Source organism: Elephas maximus, chromosome 1 (assembly GCF_024166365.1).
Source record: "Elephas maximus indicus isolate mEleMax1 chromosome 1, mEleMax1 primary haplotype, whole genome shotgun sequence".
In the NCBI taxonomy this organism is placed as follows: Eukaryota; Metazoa; Chordata; class Mammalia; order Proboscidea; family Elephantidae; genus Elephas; species Elephas maximus.
The window spans coordinates 233965346-233991119 of record NC_064819.1 but is presented as its reverse complement, the minus strand read 5'-3'; the positions used below and the strand labels follow the sequence as shown (position 1 = coordinate 233991119).

Here is a 25774-nt window from a genome sequence, read left to right as displayed (position 1 = left end):
ACTGACATAGCCCATGTTGGAAGACATGCTTTATGGGTAGCGGGAGGCATGCACTGTGAAAGGGAGGTGCAGCCTGGTGGTAGGGAGATAAAACAATTTCTGAGAGCCGTTTTCTTGAATCAACCAGCTGTAGCTTAGTCCTGTATTTTAAATAGATTCCAAAAACCTCAATCAGATTTAAAAGGTTTCACTCTTTAGTTTTATAAGTGAGAGCTGTTTTTTTTTTTTTTTTGCTTTGCAGTGGAAATGAATCCTTAAGGTCATGAAGAATGGGAAGAAGTTTGCAGTTCCCTGATAAAATGATTAAGAACATGATGTAATTCCATTCTGGAAAATAATTCCTCCATTTTGTATCAGTGCGATTTCAGAAACATTGCAGTGTATTTTAATACTATTTGGTCGTTTTAAACCATATGAATAATTCCTAGGGAAAGCAAGGAAACTAGGATAGAGAAAAAAGGTGAGGCAAAAGAGAACCTTGTTAAATAGCACCTTGCTGTGTCTCAGATTCAGTCTTACCATGGGTCTCGTGTGGCATTGGTGGTCGAGGACACAGAGTTTCTGGGTATTAGAACACTACGGTTTGAGCGTTGTCCCTGTCGGGGTTATACTGGATTCCCAGTCTTTAGTGGAAATGACACCAGACACTGCTCAGAGTGAGGCACACATTTGTAAAAGCCAAATTGCTCCAAATGCTGAGCTTCTTGGTATCAGAGAAGCCACATCTGAGGTGCGTTTGGAGGTCTACAGATTCCTACTGAGCAAATCCCCCATTCTGCTGAAGCCCTATCTGACTGTGAAAGTCCCTTCCGATCACAGGGCTCACTTGCAGAGTATGTGAAGTGTGTTCACATGCACTACCTCCTTCTGTGCTCAGAATAACCCGGCGAGGTTGAGACTGCCATTCTCCCCAGTTCTGTCCCCTGAGGTTAATGGGAGGAGGGTTGGAAACTATCCATTGTTAGATAGCTATTAAGCTACAATAGGGTCTCAATCACAAATCTTAATCCCTAAGTTCTCCTCCATACTGCCTCGTACTAATGATTATATCTAAAATTTGGGGTACATTATGCCAAATCACCTCCTGCCTCGTTACTTTGATTTTACCGAGCCCTCAATTCACAGACACTTTCAGAAGTGACTTAGGTGAAGCAGGTTGGATGCTGGAACCAGGAAAAGGGAACATAAATATACTGGCCAAGGTAATAGAACTTGGCAGGACAACTCACAACTCACCTGTTCAGCCCATTCACACTAGTTGAGTCTCTCCAGATCAACCAATTGCTTCCCACTCTAATGTGGGCCTGTAACCTTGGAAGGAACAGTTAAGCACTAGGCTACTAACAAAAATGTTGAAGGTTCAAATCCTCCCAGCTGCTCTGTGGGAGAAAGACCTGGCAGTCTGCTTTTATAGAGTTTACAGCTAAGAAAACCTTCTTGGGCAGTTCTACTCTGTCACGTGGGTTCCCCATGAGTTGGAATCAACTTGAGGACAACTAATAATAAAAACGTCCATCTTGGGAGGAGAAGCAATGGGGGGAAAGCATCCTTACATATTTCCTTTCTAGTTCTTGAAACTGGAGGGGCAGACATGCAGTTAAGTACAGGTATTCTTTACCTCACCTTCTTTTTCCATTGCTCTGTAGCCAGCACTCTTCCTGTGACCAAAAATTCAGAGAAACTGAAGGGAAAGTGTAGAACTGTGATAATGCTGGGTACCATGGTCCTCTTTTTTGAAGGAAGACCTCTGTGTATGTAACTTCTTGTTACGTAATGCTTGAGAGTTGTGTGTTTGTTGTTGTTGTTAATTATCCATTGGCTTTTCCAGTGGTCTCATTAAAATCCCTCTCCCTACACTTAAAATGAGGAAGAAGACCCTTCAACCCACCCCAAGTTGGCGGGGACATACAGATTAAAATTCAGACACCACTCTTTTCAGAAACACTTTCCTCGTGAATTCTCTAATCTCCAACATCCAGATCCTTATTTACCTGCCCTGTGCATGAATGTTCTGTTTATTAATTAGCTACTTTCAGTTTCTTCAAGGTATTCCCTCTTACCTTGTACCTATATCACATAGGCCTTATTGTTTAGAGCACATCGGACTCAGTCAATAGATGTTACCTGCAGTTTAGGTGGAGGATTCCATAGCAAAAAGACCCTTCCCTGCCTACTCTTCAGCTGCCTTTTCTGTGTAGCATGTCTTGGTCTCCTTTCCATGGCAGTATCTACAGGGCTACCTTTCATCATGTATGCACAGATATGATTGGGCTAACAATCTTGTTGGTGGTGGTGGTAGGATTTCCAAGGCTGTAATGTTTATGGAAGCAGACTGACACATCTTTCTCCCTTGGAGAGTCTTGTGGGTTTGAACCACTGACCTTTTAGTTAGTAGCCAAGCGCATAACCGCTGTGTTACCAGGGTTTCTTTTCCTATAAAAATTATGTCTTTGAAAATTGGCAGTGGTTTGGTTTGGGTCTCTAGCATTGGATGAGTAACAATGGCCCAAAAGTTGAGCTGCTTTCAAAGGAATACTGGCTGTTTATACTTATCCATGAATTGTTTTGGCCTTTCTTCCCTAAGTTTTCTATCAGATATTTATCTATTTAAAATAAACTTGGAAGATTTCTGTACATATCAGGAGTACCTATAGTAAATGTCAATATTTCCTCATTTTTTTAATTTCTTTTTTACTGTTTTGAGTATTTTTTCCACACCAACTTTTAAAGTTTTCTGTAGTAGTTTCAGTGATTTAAATTTTTCTGCTTCCTAGGAATTTCTTTGCCATTTGTGAATTATGAACTAAATCTGCCAATGTTACCTTCTCAGAGTTTTATAATTTCATATTTGTTTTAATATTCAATTCTTTTCCCTCCTTAGGTATCTGTATTGAAGAATGCTAAAAATATCCAAATTTTATTATTACATTGTTATTATGAATTGCTCTAACACCATTTATCAAGTCATGCAATATTTCACTCTTTTGAAATTTTATAGCTTCATATCCTGAAGTTACACACACACACACACACACACACACACACACACACACACACACATATACACACACATACATATGGAGCCCTGGTGGTATAGTGGTTAAAGTGCTTGGCTGCTAACCAAAAGGTCAGTGGCTCAAACCCACCAGCAGTTCCACAGGAGGAAGGTATACCAGTGTGCTTCCGTAAAGATTTAAAGCCTTGGAAACCCTGTGGTGTAGTTCTACTCTGCTCTGTAGGATTGCTATGAGTCAGAATATCCACTTGACGGCAATGGGCACATATATAATTTTGGTTACAACAATGGGCTCAAGTGTAACTATAAATTTTAAATCTGGTTGGCAAAGTCCCTCTCTATTGTCTTCCTTTTTTACAATGTTTTAGCTATTCTAAAAAGATTATTCTTGGTTCAGAAAAAAAATTAAATGATTTCATTTTTCAGCTTCTATAGGAGATAAACTGACCCCAGGAGGAAACCTGACCTCACCTGGCCCACTTCTTGGTAGATTTGTGGCCCTTACCTTTCTAAACACTAAATTGAACCCATTTTCAATATCGCTTTGATTTGAACTTACAGTGATCAAACTTTAAACATTTTGGCAATTGGTGGATTCTGTTTTGATGTTTTAAAGAATTCTGGTATTACAGATTGTTATCTGGAAGGTATTTGAAAGTTGCTATGATTCCTATTTCTCTAGATAGGAACACAATAAACTGCTCCAGAGAGAGGTGTCATTCTTTTCCCTTTTTTAGTTTTATTTTATTTATTGATTTTTTTTTTTTTCTTCTTTTTGGTAAGATTTTGAGTCTTCTATTTCACATTTCGAGCTTGCTGCTTGGTTTGACCTTGAGTTCCCTCCAAACCAGGTGACAATATCACTAGTTTGGGGCAGACCCTTGGGCAACCTGCAGGGAACTTTCCTTTCAAAGACTAATTTCCTAAATGTCTGGCTAAAGAGAGAAGGTTAATAGTTTAGGGAGTTTGCTCACAGGCCATTAGAAACAATTAGCACATTGCTGAGATTAAAAGTACTTCTCCAGAACCTTGTGTGGCCTAGAATGGAAAGAGGACTTGTAGAAACTTCTATTTTCAGCACCTAATTAAGGCCAGCTGGAAGATCCTCCTCCTCTCTTGCCCCACTCACATTTAATTATCAAGAAAATCTTCATTTCCTCCAGGCTCAGTTCTTCCAAAAGTACTTTGAAATAATAGTACCTTGAACCCCTATTTATGGATTCTTATAAACAGATTTTTAAATCATCCTCATAACTGTCTTTTTTGGCTGACTATTTCAATCTCTGTACCTTTCCTCTTTGACATTTTTTATTGAATATTCCAATGTCTTACTGATTTTTTCTTTCATCTCAAAAACACCTTGTGTTCCAAATAGGCGGTTCTTCATGATGCCTCTGGAGTAGGCCAGCCCTCAGTGGTCTTGTTTTCGTCCTTTAACCCTGGCTGGTCTTCTTTCTTCTCCAGCATCCTCCTCTACCCCCCACAAGTTCTTTCAATGCTGGACAACCCAATACAATTCTCACGTGTTTGACGAAGTCTTCCGGAGCTTCATTTATTTTGTAATGAATTCACACTCCATTCTGGGCAACTATCTCAATGTCTTCCCGAAACTTGGTACCCCAGTCAATGTCTCATCATCTCTTCTATTTCCTGTGACTTTTAGTGACTGCTTGCAGTCCACTAAGAACTTGTGGTACTGCATTTTAGCAGGGCCGCCCGCTGTATTTTCGCTTATAATATGCTTTTTTTCCTCTTCTTCAGAAACAAAGAACCAGTTTAATATACAGTTGGGGCAGTAGGTATTTCCTAAATTACATGCTGTAGTTTTACATGGCGGTTGGTTAGTCACCAGTATAATAACACTTTAAAAAAGAAAAAGGTAGACCCATAAGACACTTAGACCCTGTCTCTGCCAGACTCCTCTTGTTTCACTGGCTCTTTGCTCTCCAGCAGCTCCTGCCTTCCTCCAGTCTGTGAGCAGGCTCTGCCCTGTCTTCCCCCTTTGCACATGCTCACTCCTTCTCCTGTAATACTCTCTTAATCCTCTCCTCTTAAGCCTCCCCACCCCCAACAATGTTGCCCCAGAAGGAGAAGCTTTACAAACAGCTTGGCTGTAAGGTGTACCTGGCTCTCCCCTGTGAGTGGCTGGCTCCCAGGCAGACATAGCTGGCCTGGATACAGGTGTGTGTTCTGTTTCCTCCTTGCTGTGGGCTGCCCTCTGTGAGTTGTGTGCTCTGAGGGGACAGAGGGAATGGGCCATCTGGAACAATCTGTCATAGACTACCATGCAGAGATGTTGGCTGGTCATTCCTGGAAGAGGGATGCCAGGAGCCTAATGGCAGAAAATGACCTCTCGTGGCCTGCACAGAGGAATAGAGTAAGCAGTAGTTTGGATTCAGTGAATGAAGTAAACCCACACCATAAAGCAAGGAATTTGGGGATCCACTTGCAAAGGGCCTTGTGTGTTCTCCCATGGAGTTAGTGCTTTATCACCCGGTTTTTGAGAAGTCACTGAAGTTTTTAGGAGTCCTTGGGTCATTCAAATGCCTAAGCAGTTGACTACTAACCAAAAGGTTGTTGATTCAGGCACATCCAAAGGTGACTCGAAAGACTGACCTGGCAATTGGCTTCTGAAAGGTCACATCCTTGAAAACCCTAGGGAGCAGTACTACTCAGCACACATAGAGCTGCCGTGAGTCAGAATTTACTCGATGGCAACAAGCAGCACTGAAGTTTTAAGTCATAAGAGAGTATAATGATGAACATTGTTTTGGGAAGATGGTGGCCGTAAGGGAGGGAGGAGAACTTTTGGCAGATTATGCCCTCCCCAGAGCAAGTGGCCGAAATCAGTGCCAGGCTCTGTTCACCATGTTGTCTGCATCTAGGTCCCAGCACCCCGTGCCATCCGCTCCTCAGGGGACCTCTGGCCTCTTGTTTCTCCACTCCTGGGGCTGCGTTGACCTCTACAGTGCCTTTTGCACACCGTGGAAAAAGGGCCCCATTCCTTGAGAAGAGCACGGCTTCCTGATTCCCCCCTCACTCTTCCCTTCTCTCACTCCTCCCTATACATTTCCTTTCTGTATCTTAATGCAATTTAATATTGGACTTTTTCTCTATAAGATCATGTGATTAATTTCTGTCCCTGTCGTGTGCACACATGTGTATCCCCAGCACCTGACAACAGTGAGTGGTATGAAGTAGTCAAAAAATATCTGGTGAATAAATGAATGAGTGGATGGATGGATGAATCCAGCTGAAGATCTAAAATAGGAGGGGGGAGCTGTTACAGAAGTTCCATCTCAAGATGAATATTACACAAACAGAAAATAGGTATTTACAGCCCCAAATATGCTTTAAGAGGCTGGCATAAGAGAATGTGTCTCCAGTTTGGATTCAGATCCCAAATAAGCTCAAGCTGTTCATGTTGTATATATAATGTATTGTGAATTTATAAGGGTTAGTAGAATATTTGTAAATCACAGTACATAGTAAAGATACTAAGGCAGCTCATTTAAAAACCACTTATGTATTACATTATCTTTTGATATGAAAAATACCTTTTTAAAACTGAAAAATTGTGTTGTAATTCTCTGTTTCTCAAAACTGAGCTTTGTTTCACTCTTGTAAATCAGATATATGGCCTTTATTACATATGAATACAAGATCTGGTCCCATGACTTGCACCTGAGTGTTGGGGCATTTTATTAGCGTCCTAGGCACATCACTTTTCACAGGGGCTGGGCCCAGGAGATGAGTGAGGGAGAGGCTCCAGAGCATACTTGACCCCAGAACTCATGGCCCTGGGGCTCAGGGAGCCTGAGCAGGTAGGAATAATGGAATGAAAGCTACTGCTGCAGCCTGAGATTATGGGAGACAACCACTTCAACGAGGAAATACAGCCTCTTTGTGTGTGAATTGGAAACTGCAGTGTGTCAGATTATAGAAGAAGACTAGCTATTCTTAAGCAAAGGCTTTAAGTGTGTTGTCTCTCTGGTTTATAAATCAGAACAGGTCTCACAAGAAACACTGCAGTTCTGAACTCCTACAACTTTTTCTTTTTTATATTTCTAAGTGAATAAAGTAAAAGTCTACTTTTCCATCCCTTAAACCCATACCCCCCAAAAAACCAAACCCATGGCAGTAGAGAAGATTCCGACTTAAAGCAATCATAAAGGAGAGAGTAGAGCTGCCCCATGGGGTTTCCAAGGAGCAGCTGGTGGAGTCACACTGCCGACCTTTTTGTTAGCAACTGATGTCTTTCTTATCCACTAAACCATCAGGTCTCCTCCTTATATTCATACCAAGAGGTAAGTACTTTGAGATTTATGTGAATCTTTTTATCTATGTTTATGTGAAAAGATATATGCTCACATTTATCCGTATGTACATGTGTGAATTTTACATGTGTGAATATTTATAAATATTAGTGGGTTATTGCTCTTATAAAAATGGGAGCATGCATAGGTTTCAGCAATTTTTACTTTCACCTTCTTTGTAACATGATTTTTACGTTTAACTATATACTGCTGATAAAGATCAAAGACTACAGCCTTCAGTAAGGATTACATCTCAGCATAAAGAAAACAAAAATATTCACAACTGGACCAATAAGCAACATCATGATAAACAGAGAAAAGATTGAAGTTGTCAAGGATTTCATTTTACTTGGATCCACAATCAACACCCATGGAAACAGCAGTCAAGAAATCAAAAGACACATTGCTTTGGGCAGATCTGCTGGATAAGACCTCTTTAAGGAAAAACAAAGATGTCACCTTGAAGATTAAGGTGCACTTGACCCAAACCATGGTGTTTTTAATCACCTCCTAGGCATGTAAAAGCTGGACAATAAATAAGGAAGGCCAAAGAAGAATTTATGTCTGAATTGTGGTCTTTGCACAGAATAATGAATATACTATGGACTGCCAAAAAATGAACAAATCTGTCTTGGAAGAAGTACAGCTAGACTGTCCCTCAGAAGCAAAAATGGTGAGACTTCATCTTATATGCTTTGGACATGTTATTGGAAGGGATCAATTCCCAGAAAAGGACATCATGCTTGGTGCCATGGGTTGAATTGTGTCCTCCAAAAATATGTGCCAACTTGCTTAGGCCATGATTCCCAGTATTGTGTGGTTGTCCTTAATTTTGTGAGTGTAAGTTTCTATTAAAGACGATTAGGGTAGAATTGTAACATCCTTACTAAAGTCAAATCCCTGATCCAATGTAAAGGGACTTTCCCTGGGTGTGCCCTGCACCAGCTTTTATCTTACACGAGATAGAAGGAAAGAGAGGCAAGCAGAGAGTTGGGAATCTTATACCACCAATAAAGAAGCACTGGAAGCAGAGTGTATCCTTGAGACCCAGGGTTCCTGCTCAGAGAAGCTCCTAGTACAGAGGAAGATTGATGAGAAGGACGTTCCTCCAGAGCTGCCAGAGAAAGCTTTTCCCTGGAGTTGATGCCCTGAGTTTGGACTTCTAGCCTACTAGACTGTGAGAAAATAAATTTCTCTTTGTTAAAGCCATCCATTTGTGGTATTTCTGCTATAGGAACACTACATGACTAAGATACTTGGTAAAGTAGATGGTTAGCCAAGAACAGGAATACCCTCTAGAGATGGATTGACACAGTGGCTGAAATAATGGGTTCAAGCATAACAGTGATTGTGAGCATGGCGCAGGACCAGGCAGTGTTTTGTTCTATGGTATATAGGTTAACTATGAGTTGGAACTCACTTGAAGGCACCCAACAACAACAACATTTACCCCGGAAAGCTTTGTAAGTATGCTTTGTTCTAAGGACTGCAGCGTGGTCCATTACACTGTTATTTATTGAACTTTCCTCCTTTGACAGACATTGAGATTAGTGACTTTTTTTTTTCTTACCCTAAATAACATTGGGGTTAATAACAGTGTACACATATCTTTACTACCTTGCTCTCACTTCTGTAGGGCAGAGTTCTAGCAGTAGATTTTCTAAGCCATAAAAATAACTGAATGCTAAGGGTACTCCAGGAGATCAGCACGTGTTTGGTGGAGTGTAGATGAAGTGAATGGTACTTGAAGGAAGGACAGCTCTTCAGGAGGCTGAGAGTACATCATCATTTGAATATAACCATTTAAAAAAAAAAAACATGAGTGCTTTTAAATGTCTGTAGGTCAAGGCCAGTTTAGATTGGTCTCTTTATCCTTAAAATGTATATGTGTATATTGTTAAAGACCCATATTTATTTTTATCCACATTTCTCTCAAAGTTTCTGAACCAAGTCATTGCTAGGCCTAACAGCCCTTCTAATTAATTAAGTAAAAAACCTTAAGAAGCATAGGAAACAAGGAGATTCATCATTTCAAGACATTTTAGCCTTCAAGGATGTGCTGTTTATCCTATTAATGCCCTTTACTGAAATAATGAGAATATTCTGAAGCCTTTGAGATGAAATAACCTCCTTACGTTGCATCCAAAGGCTTCTACAATTTGACATTAACTTGTATTCTGGGAACAATTTACACGTCTATTCATTTAGTTAACAAATATTTATTGAGTGCTTACTAAGTAAGTCCTGGGCAATGAAACCAAAACCCAAAACCAAATCCAGTGCCGTTCAGTTGATTCCGACTCATGGTGACCCTATAGGACAGGTAAGGGATATATATATATGTTACTAAACACTAGTTCTTCAGCTTAAGGAGTTGATCAATTATGGGATGAACTGTTGTTGTTACGTGCCGTTGAGTCATTTCCAACTCATAGCGAACCTATGTACAACATAATTAAACACTGCCCAGGTCTGTGGCATCCTCACAATTGCTGTTATGCTTAAGCTGTTATGGGTTGAATAAAATACAGACATTCAGAAGTATTTCTATGTACAAGGTACTTTGTAAAACAATGGGAAAAAAATTGCAAAAGAAGGGTCTCTTGCTCAGAGATGAAATTTTAGGGTGTGACAAATGTGAGTACAAACATATTTCTCTTGTATTACAGATGAGATGTTTCTGTTGTTGCTGTTAGTTGCTGTTGGTCAACTCTGACTCATGGAAACCCCCAGGTACAACGGGATGAAATATTGCCCTGCATCATCTTCTCAGTCATTGGAATACTCGAGGCCATTGTTGCTGCCACTGTGTATTTTGAGTGCTTTCCAACCTAGGGGGTTCATCTTCCATCAGCATATTGAACAATAATCTGTTGTGATCCATAGGGTTTTCATTACCTGATTTTAAGAAGTAGATATTCAGGCCTTTCTTCTAATCTGTTTTGTCTGGAAGCACTTCTACAACCTGTCGACCATGGTAGCCCTACTGGTATTTGAAATACCTGTGGCATAGCTTCCAGCATCACAGCAACAGGCAAGCCACCACTGTACAACACACGGACAGATGAATGGTGGCCTACAAAAGAAGGAAGCTATTATTTCAAGCATCAAAGTGGATGTGAAACTTGAACTGGACACTGAAGTATGGATAAGACTTTGACAGGTGAGGGTGGAGAAAAGAACATTGTGAATAGTAGTGAAGACTGAGCAAGGATAGGGAAATAGGAAATATTTCTCAACTGTCATGTAATAGGATTTATCTGGATCTTGGTGTGTTCAGGAGAGAAGTTTGGACTACATGGAAAAATGGGTTAATGTCAAATAATAGAAGGCTTTGGATACATCATAAGGAGTTTATTTCATATGTTGTATGTTTGCAAAAACAATGAACAAGTCTGTCTTGGAAGAAGTACAGCTTGAATGCTTCTTAGAAGGACAGATGACAAGTCTATATCTCACATACTTTGGAAGTATACTATCAAGAGGAATTAGTCCCTGGAGAAAGACATCATGCTTGGTATAGTAGAGGGTCAGCGAAAAAGAGGAAGACCCTCAATGAGATGGACTGACACAGTGGCTGCAAGAGTGGGCTCAGGTATAACAACAACTGTGAGGATGGCACAGGGCAGGGCAGTGTTACATTCTGTTGTACATAGGGTCGCTGTGAGTCAGAACCGACTCCATGGCACCTAACAACAGCAACAATTAAGGTGTTGTTGTTGTTGTTAGGTGCCTTCCAGTCACAGTGACCACATTTGACATGATAAAACTTACCTCATAGAAGTTTCTAGGCTGTAATATTTACAGGAATGGATAAAACAGGTCTTTCTTCCGTGGAGTCAATGAATGTGAATGACCAACTTTCAGTTAGCAATTAAGCACTTAACTGTTTGAGCCACTAGGGCTCCTTTATTTTGTGTGTTGTGGGAGCTATTGAAGGCTTGAGAGCAGAGTGAGTGATGTTTTCTAGGCTGTGATTTAAGAAGATTGATCTGCTTTTTGGCATTGCAAAGAGACAGAGAAATGGAGGGAAGAAAACCACATAGAAGATGATTATATTCCTTCAAAGGGAAAATTCTTAGAAATCTTTAAATATATTTTAGGTACCTTTGTTTAAAGGTTTTACTTGACTGGAATGCAACAGGTGGAGACAGAAAAAGGATTGGTAGTTGCAAAATATAGTCTTCGTGATAGAAACAATGCCAGAGATGGCATGATAGAATTTTGCAAGACCTATGACTTCTTCATTGCAAATACTTTTTTTCACCAACATAAACAGGGACTATACACATGGCCCTCACCAGACAGAATACACAGGAATCAAATTGTCCACATCTGTGGTAAGAGGAGATGGAAAAGCTAAATATCATTAGTCAGAACAAAGCCAGAGGCCAACAGCAGAACAAACCATCAGCTGCTCATATGCAAGTTCAAGATGAAACTGAAGAAAATTAAAACAAGTTCACAAGATCCAAAGTACAACCTTGAGCATATCCCACCTGAATTTAGAGACCATCTCAAGAATAGATTTGACACTTCCAACACTAATGACCAAAGACCAGAGGAGTTATGGAATGCCACCAAGGACAACAAACATGAAGAAAGCAAGAGGTCATTAAAAAGACAAGAAAGGAAGAAAAGACCAAAATGGATGTCAGAAGAGACTCTGAAAATTTGTCTTGAACGTTCAGAAGCTAATGCAAAAGAAAGAAATGTAAAAGAGCTGAACAGGAGACTTCAAAGATCAGCTTTAGAAGACAAAGTGTTATAATGACATGTGCAAACATCTGGAGTTAGAAAATCAAAAGGGAATAACACACTCAGCCTTTCTTAAGCTGAAAGAACTAAAGAAAAAATTCAACCCTAAAGTTGTAATATTGAAGGATTCTATGGGGAAAATGTTAAACTACGTAGGAAGTGTCAAAAGAAGATGGAAGGGGGAAGGGGGCCAAGATGGCGGACTAGGTGGACGCTACCGCAGATCCCTCTTGTAACAAAGACTCAGAAAAACAAGTGAATCGATCACATACATAACAATCTACAAACTCTGAACAACAAGCACAGACTTAGAGATGTAAAACGAACAAATACAGGCAGACAGCGACCATTTTCAGAACTGGGAGCCAGCGTACCAGGCAGGTGACCTTTGGAGCCTGATCTGGGGCAGAGCCCAGGGGGGCAGACCGCACAGACAAGGGGCCCAGCCCTACTCCCCCGAACCCATCCCGGGAGACAGTCTAGCTGGTTGGCGCGGGCGGCGTAGCGGCACAGCCGGAGGGAGAAGCACCCGGGACGCAGTGACTGATCTTGGAGCGGGGAGAGCAAGGTCCCAGCCGGGGAGCCGTCCCACCGGGAGATTGGTGAGAAGCAGGCGAGGCGCGAGCGGGGGGGTCAGCTATATTTCCCTAAAGCGACCCCGGGGCGGGACCCACACGTTCGTGCGGGGGGACGCCCACCCAGTTCGCGAGTGTGGCTCGGCGCACTGGAGGGAGAAGTCCCCAGGAGGAAGTGATTGGTCTTGGAGCGGGGAGAGCAGCGTCCCAGCCGGGGAGCCGTCCCGTTGGGATTTTGGCAAAAGCGGGCGGGGCATGAGCGCGGGGTCCAATTATATTCCCCTGAATTGACCCAGGGGGCTGGCCCACCTGGTCTTGCGGGTGACGCCCAACAAGTTCGCGCGAGCGGTGCGGCGCACCGGAGGGAGGAGTCCCCGGGAGAAAGTGACAGGTCTCGGAGCGGGGAAAGCAGCGTCCCAGCCGGGGAGCCGTCCCGCTGGGATCTTGGCGAAAGTGGGCGGGGCGTGAGCACGGGGTCCAATTATATTCTCCTGAATAGACCCTGGGGGCGGGCCCACCCGTTCGTGCGGGAGATGCCCATCCAGTTCGCGTGAGCGGTGCCACGCACCGGAGGGAGAAGTCCCCGGGAGGAAGTGACAGGTCTCGGAGCGGGGAGAGTAGCGTCCCAACCAGGGAGCCGTCCCACCCGGATTTTGGCGGACAGGGGCGGAGCGTGAACGTGGTGATCAGCTCTATATTCTGTGGTGCTACACTCCTAGCTCTCTGATCCCTCCCCCACCCTCCCCAGGGGGCTCCATTAACATCCGAATACGTGGAGCCAGAGGGAGAATTCAGATAGGGATATGACTGCATTTTTTTTAGCTGATTACCTGGAAAATCTAGTTTCCCAGGGATGGCTCGGAGACAGCAATCCATATCAAACCACATAAAGAAGCAGACCATGACAGCTTCTCCAACCCCCCAAACAAAAGAATCAAAATCTTTCCCAAATGAAGATACAATCCTGGAATTATCAGATACAGAATATAAAAAACTAATTTACAGAATGCTTAAAGATATCACAAATGAAATTAGGATAAATGCAGAAAAAGCCAAGGAACACACCGATAAAACTGTTGAAGAACTCAAAAAGATTATTCAAGAACATAGTGGAAAAATTAATAAGTTGCAAGAATCCATAGAGAGGCAGCATGTAGAAATCCAAAAGATTAACAATAAAATTACAGAATTAGACAACGCAATAGAAAGTCAGAGGAGCAGACTCGAGCAATTAGAATGTAGACTGGGACTTCTGGAGAACCAGGGAATCAACACCAACATAGCTGAAAAAAAATCAGATAAAAGAATTTAAAAAAATGAAGAAAACCTAAGAATCATGTGGGACTCTATCAAGAAGGATAACCTGCGAGTGATTGGAGTCCCAGAACAGGGACGGGGGACAGAAAACACAGAGAAAATAGTTGAAGAACTCCTGACACAAAACTTCCCTGACATCATGAAACACGAAAGGATATCTATCCTAGATGCTCATCGAACCCCATTTAAGATTGATCCAAAAAGAAAAACACCAAGGCATATTATCATCAAACTCGCCAAAACCAAAGACAAACAGAAAATTTTAAAAGCAGCCAGGGAGAAAAGAAAGGTTTCCTTCAAGGGAGAATCAATAAGAATAAGTTCAGACTACTCAGCAGAAACCATGCAGGCAAGAAGGGAATGGGACGACGTATACAGAGCATTGAACGAGAAAAACTGCCAACCAAGGATCATATATCCAGCAAAACTCTCTCTGAAATATGAAAGCGAAAATAAGATATTTACAGATAAACACAAGTTTAGAGAATTTGCAAAAACTAAACCAAGACTGCAAGAAATGCTAAAGGAGATTGTTTGGCCTGATGACCAATAATATCAGGTACCAGCACAATACAAGGTGAGAAAACAGTACGCCCTGATATCAACGCAACTCAAATAGGGAAAGCACAAAAACAAACAAATTAAGACTAATTCTAAAAAATAAATAAACAAAATAATACACATAACAGGAAATCATGGAAATCAATAGATAAACGATCAATAATCAAAAAAAGGGACTAAATATAGGAAGCATTGAACTGCCACATGGAGAGTGATACAAGGCGATATAGAAGGATACAAGTGAGGTTTTTACTTAGAACAATACAGGTAAATAATAAGGTAACCACAAAAAGGAATATCAATTCCATAACTCAAGAAAAAAGCCAAGAAAAACTTAACGACTCAACAAACACAAAGTTAAACATTATGAAAATGAGGATCTCACAAGCTACTAAGAAAACGTCTCAGCACAAAAAAGCATGTGGAAAAATGAAATGGCTAATAACACACATGTAAAGGCATCAAAATGACAGCACTAAAAACTTATTTATCTATAATTACGCTGAATGTAAATGGACTAAATGCACCAATAAAAGAGACAGAGAGTCACGGACTGGATAAAGAAACACGATCCATCTATATGCTGCCTACAAGAAACACACCTTAGACTTAGAGACACAAACAAACTAAAACTCAAAGGATGGAAAAAAATGTATCAAGCAAACAATAAGCAAAAAAGAAGAGGAGTAGCAATATTAATTTCTGACAAAATAGACTTTAGACTTAAATCCGCCACAAAGGACAAAGAAGGACACTATATAATGATAAAAGGGACAATTGATCAGGAAGACATAACCATATTAAATATTTATGCACCCAATGACAGGGCTGCAAGATACATAAATCAAATTTTAACAGAATTGAAAAGGGAGATACACACCTCCACATTTATAGTAGGAGACTTCCACACACCACTTTCAGAGAAGGACAGGACATCCAGTAAGAAGCTCAATAGAGACACGGAAGACCTACTTACAACAATCAACCAACTTGACCTCATTGACTTATACAGAACTCTCCACCCAACTGCTGCAAAATATACTTTTTTTTCTAGCGCACATGGAACATTCTCTAGAATAGACCACATATTAGGTCATAAAACAAATCTTTGCAGAATCCAAAACATGGAAATATTACAAAGCATCTTCTCAGACCACAAGGCAATGAAGCTAGAAATCAATAACAGAAAAACTAGGGAAAAGAAATCAAATACTTGGAAAATGAACAATACCCTCCTGAAAAAAGACTGGGTTATACAAGACATCAAGGAGGGAATAAGGAAATTCATAGAAAGCAACGAGAATGAAAATACTTCCTATCAAAACCTCTGGGACACAGCAAAAGCAGTGCTCAGAGGCCAATTTATATCGATAAATGCACACATACAAAAAGAAGAAAGAGCCAAAATCAGAGAACTGTCCCGACAACTTGAACAAATAGAAAGTGAGCAAGAAAAGAACCCATCAGACATCAGAAGAAAACAAATAATAAAAATTAGAGCTGAACTAAATGAATTAGAGAACAGAAAACAATTGAAAGAATTAACAAAGCCAAAAGCTGGTTCTTTGAAAAAATTAACAAAATTGATAAACCATTGGCTAGACTGACTAAAGAAAAACAGGAAAGGAAACAAATAACCCAAATAAGAAACGAGAAGGACCACATCACAACAGAGCCAAATGAAATTAAAAGAATCATTTCAGATTACTACGTAAAATTGTACTCTAACAAATTCGAAAACCTAGAAGAAATGCATAAATTCTTGGAACAATACTACCTACCTAAACTAACACATTCAGAAGTAGATCAACTAAATAGACCCATAACAAAAAAAGAGATTGAAACGGTAATCAAAAAACTTCCAAAAAAAAAAAAGTCCTGGTCCAGAGGGCTTCACTGCAGAGTTCTACCAAACCTTCAGAGAAGACTTAACACCATTACTATTGAAGGTATTTCAAAGCATAGAAAAAGAAGGAATACTACCCAACTCATTCTATGAAGCTACCATCTCCCTGATACCAAAACCAGGTAAAGACATTACAAAAAAAGAAAATTTTAGACCTATATCCCTCATGAACATAGATGCAAAAATCCTCAACAAAATTCTAGCCAATAGAATCCAACAACACATCAAAAAAATAATTCACCCTGATCAAGTGGGATTTATACCAGGTATGCAAGGCTGGTTTAATATCAGAAAAACCATTAATGTAATCCATCACATAAATAAAACAATAGATAAAAACCACATGATCTTATCAATAGATGCAGGAAAGGCATTTGACAAAGTCTAACACCCATTTATGATAAAAACTCTTACCAAAATAGGAATTGAAGGAAAATTCCTCAACATAATAAAGGGCATCTATGCAAAGCCAACAGCCAATATCACTCTTTATCACCGCTCTTATTCAACATTGTACTTGAAGTCCTAGCCAGGGCAATTAGGCTAGACAAAGAAATAAAGTGTATCCAGATTGGCAAGGAGGAAGTAAAGCTATCAGTATTTGCAGATGACATGATCGTATACATGGAAAACCCTAAGGAATCCTCCAGAAAACTACTGAAACTAATAGAAGAGTTTGGAAGAGTCTCAGGTTATAAAATAAACATACAAAAATCACTTGGATTCCTCTACATCAAGAAAAAGAACACTGAAGAGGAAATAACCAAATCAATATCATTCACAGTAGCCCCCAAGAAGATAAAATACTTAGGAATAAATCTTACCAAGGATGTAAAAGACCTATACAAAGAAAACTATGAAACTCTGCTACAAGAAATTCAAAAGGACATACTTAAGTGGAAGAACATACCCTGCTCATGGATAGGAAGACTTAACATAGTAAAAATGTCTATTCTACCAAAAGCCATCTATACATATAACGCACTTCCAATCCAAATACCAATGTCATATTTTAAGGGGATAGAGAAACAAATCACGAATTTCATATGGAAGGGAAAGAAGCCCCGGATAAGCAAAGCACTACTGAAAAAGAAGAAGAAAGTGGGAGGCCTCACTCTACCTGATTTCAGAACGTATTATACAGCTACAGTAGTCAAAACAGCCTGGTACTGGTATAACAACAGGCACATAGACCAATGGAACAGAATTGAGAACCCAGATATAAATCCATCCACGTATGAGCAGCTGATATTTGACAAAGGACCAGTGTCAGTCAATTGGGGAAATGATAGTCTTTTTAACAAATGGTGCTGGCATAACTGGATATCCATTTGCAAAAGAATGAAACAGGACCCATACCTTACATCATGCACAAAAACTAACTCCAAGTGGATCAAAGACCTAAACATAAAGACTAAAACAATAAAGATCATGGAAGAAAAAATAGGATCAACCCTAGGAGCCCTAATACAGGGCATAAACAGAATAGAAAACATTACCAAAAATGATGAAGAGAAACCAGATAACTGGGAGCTCCTAAAAATCAAACACCTATGCTCATCTAAAGACTTCACCAAAAGAGTAAAAAGACCACCTACAGACTGGGAAAGAATATTCAGCTATGTCATCTCAGACCAGCGCCTGATCTCTAAAATCTACATGATTCTGTCAAAACTCAACCACAAAAAGTCAAACAACCCAATCAAGAAGTGGGCAAAGGATATGAACACACATTTCACTAAAGAAGATATTCAGGCAGCCAACAGATACATGAGAAAATGCTCCTGATCATTAGCCATTAGAGAAATGCAAATTAAAACTACGGGAGAGGCTGCAGAGAGATTGGAACTCTCATACACTGCTGGTGGGATTGTAAAATGGTACAACCACTTTGGAAATCCATCTGGCGTTATCTTAAACAGTTAGAAATAGAACTACCATACAACCCAGAAATCCCACTCCTCGGAATATACCCTAGAGATACAAGAGCCTTCACAGAAACAGGTATATGCACACCCATGTTTATTGCAGCTCTGTTTACAATAGCAAAAAGCTGGAAGGAACCAAGATGTCCGTCAACGGATGAATGGGTAAATAAATTGTGGTATATTCACACAATGGAATACTACGCATCAGTAAAGAACAGTGATGACTCTCTGAAACATTTCATAACATGGAGGAATCTGGAAGGCATTATGCTGAGCGAAATGAGTCAGAGGCAAAAAGACAAATATTGTATAAGACCACTATTATAAGATCTTGAGAAATAGAAAAAACGGAGAAGAACACATACTTTTGTGCTTACAAAGCGGGGAGGGAGGGAGGGAGAGGGCTTTTTATTGATCAATCTGTAGATAAGAACTGCTTTGGGTGAAGGGAAAGACAACACTCAATACAAGGAAGGTCAGCCTAATTGGACTGGACTAAAAGCAAAGAGGTTTCCAGGAAAAAAGGAAAGCTTCAAAGGTCAGCGGAAGAAGGGCTGGGGTCTGGGGAACTTGGTTTGAGGGGATTTCTAAGTCAATGGGCAAAATAATTCTATTATGAAAACATTCTGCATCCCACTTTGAATTGTGGCGCCTGGGGTCCTATATGCCAACAAGCGGCCATCTAAGAGACATCAATTGGTCTCAATCCACCTGGAGCAAAGGCAAAAGAAGAACACCAAGGTCACACGACAACTAAGAACCCAAGAGACAGAAAGGGCCACATGATCCAGAGACCTACATTATCCTGAGACCAGAAGAACTAGTTGGTGCCCGGCCACAATCGATGTCTGCCCTGTCAGGGAGCACAACAGACAACTCCTGAGGGAGCAGGAGACCAATGGGATACAGTCCCCAAATTCTCATGAAAAGACCATACCTAATGGTATGACTGCGACTAGAGGAATCCCAGAGACAATGCTCCCCAGAACTTCTGATGGCACAGGACAGGAACCATCCCCGAAGACAAATCATCAGGCATGAAAAGGACTGGTCAGTAGGGGGGAGAGAGATGCTGATGAAGAGTGAGCTAATTAAATCAGGTGGACACTGGAGAGTGTGTTGGCAACTCTTGACTGGAGGGGGGATGGGAAGATAGAGAGAGAGGGAAGATGGCAAAATTGGCACGAAACAAGAGACTGAAAGGGCTGACTCAATAGGGGGAGAGCATGTGGGAGAAGGGAGTAAGATGTATGTAAACCTACATGTGACAGACTGATTGGAATGGTAAATGTTCACTTGAAGCTTAATAAAAATTAATTAAAAAAAAAAAGAAGATGGAAGGAATACACAGAGTCCGTATACCAAAAAGAACTGGTCAATGTTCAACCATTTCAGGTGGTAGCATATGATCAGAAATCAATGGTACTGAAAGAAGAAGTGCAAGATGTACTGAAGGCATTGACAAAAAACAGGGCTGTAGGAATTGACGGAATACCAGTTGAGATGTTTCAACAAATGGATGCAGCACTGAAAGTGCTCCCTTGTCTGTGCCATGAAATTTAGAAGACAGCTTCCTGCCAACTGATGGGAAGAGATCCATATTTATGCCTATCCCCAAGAGAGGTGATCTAATCGAATGCAGAAATTATCGAACAGCATCTTTAATATGACACACATTTAAAATTTTACTGAAGATCATTCAAAAGTGGCTGCAGCAGTATATCAAAAGTAAGCTGTCAGAAATTCAAGCTGGATTCAGAAGAGAATGTAGAATAAGGAATATCATTGCTGATGTCAGATGGATCCTGGCTGAAAGCAGAGAATACCAGAAGGATGTTTGCCTGTGTTTTAGTGACTATGCAAAGGCATTCAACTGTGTGGATCATAAAAAATTATGGATAACATTGCAAGGAATGGAAATTCCAGAGCACTTACTTGTGCTCATGAGGAACCTGTACATAAATCAAGAGGCAGTGGTTCAAACAGAAGAAGAAACACACCCATCATCCTCACCCTTAAGTCATCACCACCATCACCACCACCACCAACAGAACTCAAGATGAGCTTGGTAAACACAATCCGAAAAGTCTTCATAATGCTCTTGATCTCGTCATTGCTTCACCATCAAACACGCAGGGCGGTTACTCAATCTCCTCTCCATCTTGTAATCCTACTTAAAATTTGAGTTCCTCACTTTATTTTCTAATTACTCCCTAAGGGGCTCTTCACTTCTTCAAGGTACATGTTAATGCATTTTCCTCCACTGCGCCTTCAGCTTTTTCAACAATCGTGTTTCCATCTAGTGTACAAATTTCATGTTAAGTTGACTTGGCATTCCACTTTCTTTCTGTGTGAGCCACTGCTCCAATTCAGGAAAGTCAGAACTGCAACTAACAGCCTCTTTCATCTTTCATAATATGCTTACTTCTACATTCCAATTATTCTGTAGCCTGAACTTCATGTTTTTGTTTGTTAGTAGATTATGATATATCCCTTATGGCTCTCTAGAAGAATTATCATTTCAATTTAAGTCAAGTTGCTGTTGGTAGGTGCATTCAAATAGGTTACAACTCAGAGCGACACTATGTACAACAGAGTGAAACACTGCTCAGTCCTGTGCCATTCTCACAATCATTGTTATGCTTGAGTCAATTTTTGCAGCTGCTGTGTCAGTCCATCCAATTGAGGGTCATCCTCTATTTCAGGGGGCTTCTACTTTACCAAGCATGATGCCCTTCTACAGAGACTGATCGCTCCCGATAATATGTCAGAACTATGTGAGTCAGTCTTGGCATACTTCCTTATAAGGAGCATTCTGCTTGTACTTCTTCCAAGACAGATTTGTTCGTTCTTTTGACAGTCCATGGTATATTCAATATTGTGCACCAGCAGCATAATTCAAAGGGTCAATTATTCTTCGGTCTACCTTATTCATTGTCCCCCACGTGTCTGTCAGTTTGTTGTACTGTGGGGCCTTGCGTGTTGCTGTGATGCTGGAAGCCATGCCACCGGTATTCAGATACCAGCAGGGTCACACATGGAGGACAGATTTCAGTTGAGCTTCCACACTAAGACAGACTAGGAGAAGGACCCAGCACCCTATTTCTGAAAAGCATGAGCCAGTGGAAACCTTAGGAATAGCAACGGAACATTGTCTGATGTAGTGTCAGAAGATGAGCCCCCCAGGTTGGAAGGCACTCAAAAGATGACTGGGAAGAGCTGCCTCCTCAAAGTAGAGTCAACCTTAATGATGTGGACGGACTAAAGCTTTCGGGACCTTCATTTCCTGATGTGGCATGACCCAAAATGAGAAGAAATAGGTGCAAACATCCATTAATAATCGGAACCTGGGATGTATGAAGTATGAATCTAGGAAAATTGGAAATTGTCAAAAATGAAATGGAACACATAAACATCGATATCCTAGGCATTAATGAGCTGAAATGGACTGGAATTAGCCACTTTGAATCAGACAATCATATAGCCTACTATGCTGGGAATGACAACTCAAACAGGAGTGGTGTTGCATTCATCGTCAAAAAGAACGTTTGAAGATCTATCCTGAAGTACAATGCTGTTAGTGATAGTATAATATCCATTTGCCTACAAGGAAGACCAGTTAATATGACTGTTATTCAAATTTACGCACCAACCACCAGGGCCAAAGATAAAGAAATAGAAGATTTTTATCAGCTGCTACAGTCTGAAGTTGATCGAACATGCAGTCAAGATGCATTGATAATTACTGGTGATTGGAATGCAAAAGTTGGAAATAAGGAGGATCAGGAGTTGGAAAATATGGCCTTGGTGCTAAAAACAATGCTGGAGATTGAATGATAGAATTTTGCAAAACCAACGACTTCTTCATTGCAAATATCTTCTTTCACCAACATAAACGGTGACTATACACATGGACCTCGCCAGATGGAACACACAGAAATCAAATTGACTACATCTGTGGAAAGAGGATGGAAAAGTTCAATATCATCAGTCAGATCAAGGCCAGGGGCCGACTGTGGAACAGACCATCAATTGCTCATATGCAAGTTCAAGCTGAAACTGAAGAAAATCAGAGCAAGTCCACAAGAGCCAAAATATGACTTTTGGTACGTCCCAACTGAATTTAGAGACCATCTGAAAAATAGATTGGATGCACTGAACACTGGTGACCGAAGATCAGATGGGTTGTGGAATGATATCAAGGAAATCATATATAAAGAAAGCAAGAGGTCATTGAAAAGACAGGAAAGAAAAAAAAGACCAAGATGGATGTTAGAGGAGACTCTGAAGCTTGCTCTAGAACATTGAGCAGCTAAAGCAAAGGAAGAATTGATGAAGTAAAAGAACTGAACAGAAGATATCAAATGGTGGCTCGAGAAGACAAAGTAAAGTATTACAACGACACATGCAAAGAGGTGGAGATGGAAAACCAAAAGGGGAGAATACGCTCCACGGTTCTCAAGCTGAAAGAACTGAAGAAAAAATTCAAGCCTTGAGTTGTAATAGTGAAGGATTTCATGGGGAAAATATTAACCGATGCAGGAAGCATCAAAAGAAGATGAAAGAAATACACAGAGTCATACCAAAAGCAATTAGTCAATCTTCAACCATTTCAAGAGGTAGAGGTGGCATATGATCAGGAACCGATGGTACTGAAGGAAGAAGCCCAAGCTACTCTAAAGACATTGGTGAAAAACAAGGCTCCAGGAATTGATGGAATATCAATTGAGATGTTTCAACAAACAGATGCAGCGCTGGAGGCGCTCACTCATCTATGCCAAGAAATATGGAAGACAGCTTCCTGGCCAACTGACTGGAAGAGATCCATATTTATGCCTATCCCCAAGAAAGGTGATCCAACTGAATATGGAATATATAGAACAATATCATTAATATCACACACAAGGAAAATTTTGCTGAAGATCATTCAAAAATGGCTGCAGCAGTATATCGACAGGGAACTGCCGGAAATTCAGGCCGGTTTCAGAAGAGGACGTGGAGCCAGGGATATCATTGCTGATGTCAGATGGATCCTGGCTGAAAGCAGAGAATACCAGAAGGATGTTTACCTGCGTTTTATTGACTATGCAAAGGCATTCAACTGTGTGGGTCATAACAAACTATGGATAACATTGCGAAGAATGGGAATTCTAGAACACTTAATTTTGCTCAGGAGGAACCTTTACATAGATTAAGAGGCAGTTGTTCGGACAGAACAAGGGGACACTGATTGGTTCAAAGTCAGGAAAGGTGTACATCAGGGTTGTATTCTTTCACCATATCTATTCAATCTGTATGCTGAGTAAATAATACCAGAAGCTGGACTATATGAAGAAGAATGGGGCATCAGGATTGGAGGAAGACTCATTAACAACCTGCATTATGCAGATGACACAACCTTTCTTGCTGGAAGTGAAGAGGACTTGAAGCACTTACTAATGAAGATCAAAGACCACAGCCTTCAGTATGGGTTGCACCTCAACATAAAGAAAACAAAAATCCTCACAACTGGACCAATGAGCAGCATCATGATAAATGGAGAAAAGATTGAAGTTTTCAAGGATTTCATTTTACTTGGATCCACAATCAACAGCCATGGAAGCAGTAGTCCAGAAATCAAAAGACACATTGCATTGGGTAAATCTGCTGCAAAGGACCTCTTCAAAGTGTTGAAGGGCAAAGATGTTACCCTGAAGACTAAGGTGAGCCTGAACTGAGCCGTGGTATTTTCAATTGAATCATATGCATGTGAAAGCTGGACAATGAATAAGGAAGACCGAAGAAGAATTGAGGCCTTTGAATTGTGGTGTTCACGAAGAATATTGAATATACCATGGACTGCCAAAAGAATGAACAGATCTGTCTTAGAAGAAGTACAACCAGAATGCTCCTTAGAACCAAGGATGGCAAGACTGCATCTTACATAATTTTCACATGTTGTCAGGAGGGATCAGTCCCTGGAGAAGGACTTCTTGCTCGGCAGAGCACAGGGTCAGCGGAAAAGAGGAAGACCCTCAATGAGGTGGATTGACACAGTGGTTGTAACAAGGAGCTCATGCATAACAAGGAGTGTAAGGATGGCTCAGGACTGGGCAGTGTTTCATTCTGTTTTGCATAGGTTCGGTTTGAGTGGGAACCTGGAGGGCACCTAACAACAAAAACAACAGAACAATTCATTGTTTAGCTTTTACATGCATATGAGGCAATTCAAAACACAATGGCTTGGGTCAGGTGCACCTTAGTTTTCAAGGTGACATATTTGCATTTCAACCCTTCAAAGAGGTATTTTGCAGCAGATTTGCCCAAGGCAATATGTCATTTTGTTTCTTGACTGTGCTTCCACGGATGTTGATTGTGGACCCAATAAAATGAAATTCTTGACAATGTCAATCTTTTCTCAGTTTATCGTGATGTTTCTTATTGGTCTCGTTGTGAGGAGTTTTGTTTTCTTTATGTTGAGGTGGTGGTTTGAAATTGGGTATGGTAAGTGCATTTACACCACAGAAACCAAGAAATGTTACAAATAAGTCGTCCTTCCCCTTTCTGCCCTGCCAGAGAACCGGTTGTTCAACATTGACCAGGTGACTTGGGGATTCCCTGGCTCTTCAGAAGAAAAGGGAAAGTAATTTTTTTCCTGCATAGTTCCTTTTCCTTCATTCATTCCTTCACTGATTCCTTAGGTGTGTACTATGTCTCGGTATTATACTTGGTAACTACAAATATAATATCCCTGTTAAACTTGATTGTTATGGCCTTTTCCATGGCGTAGGTTTTACTAGCAGCGAGCACTTGAGAAGTCACATTTTCTCCCTCTCATTTTATTCATCTGTAAAATTAATCATGGAAGGTAGTTTTCTCTGATGTTCGACCTTATCTTTGAATCTGGATTATAATACCTCTTCCACCAGAGACCCTAACACCTGAAATTCAAGTTACTGGTGTTTGATTCTAAGAGCAGAAAGAGAATTGCAAGTAATTTGGAGTTATTTTATTCCTTGTTCCACGGACATCTGGCATCTGTGACTCACCAAAGCCCTAGAATCTGTGCTGGAGCTGGGGCTGTTTTACGGCTTTGAGGGTAACACAGTTTTGTTTTCTCATCTTGGTAGAAAAAAACAAATAAAAATAGTTTGTGGATGGAAGTTATAGGCTGCCCGTTACTTCAGATTGGTAATTTGAAAAATATCTTGTGATTGGAACTCGAATAACTGAGACTTTCTCCACATTTAAGATTTGTGATGTTTTTGTTTTTGTAAGTGCCATTAAGTCGGTTCTGACTCATAGTGACCCTATGTGACAGAGTTGAAAGGCCCCACAAGTTTTTCTAGGCTGTCTTGGTGGTGTAGTGGTTAAGAGCTATGGTAGCTAACCAAAAGGTCTTCTGTTTAAATCCACCA

At 40.6% G+C, this 25774-nt stretch overlaps 1 protein-coding gene across 5 annotated transcripts in view; it reads left to right on the top strand.

Annotated features, from left to right (window-relative positions):
* Window positions 1–25774, top strand: part of PRKN (parkin RBR E3 ubiquitin protein ligase) — a 1645966-nt gene that overhangs the window by 913767 nt on the left and 706425 nt on the right. The window lies entirely within an intron of this gene.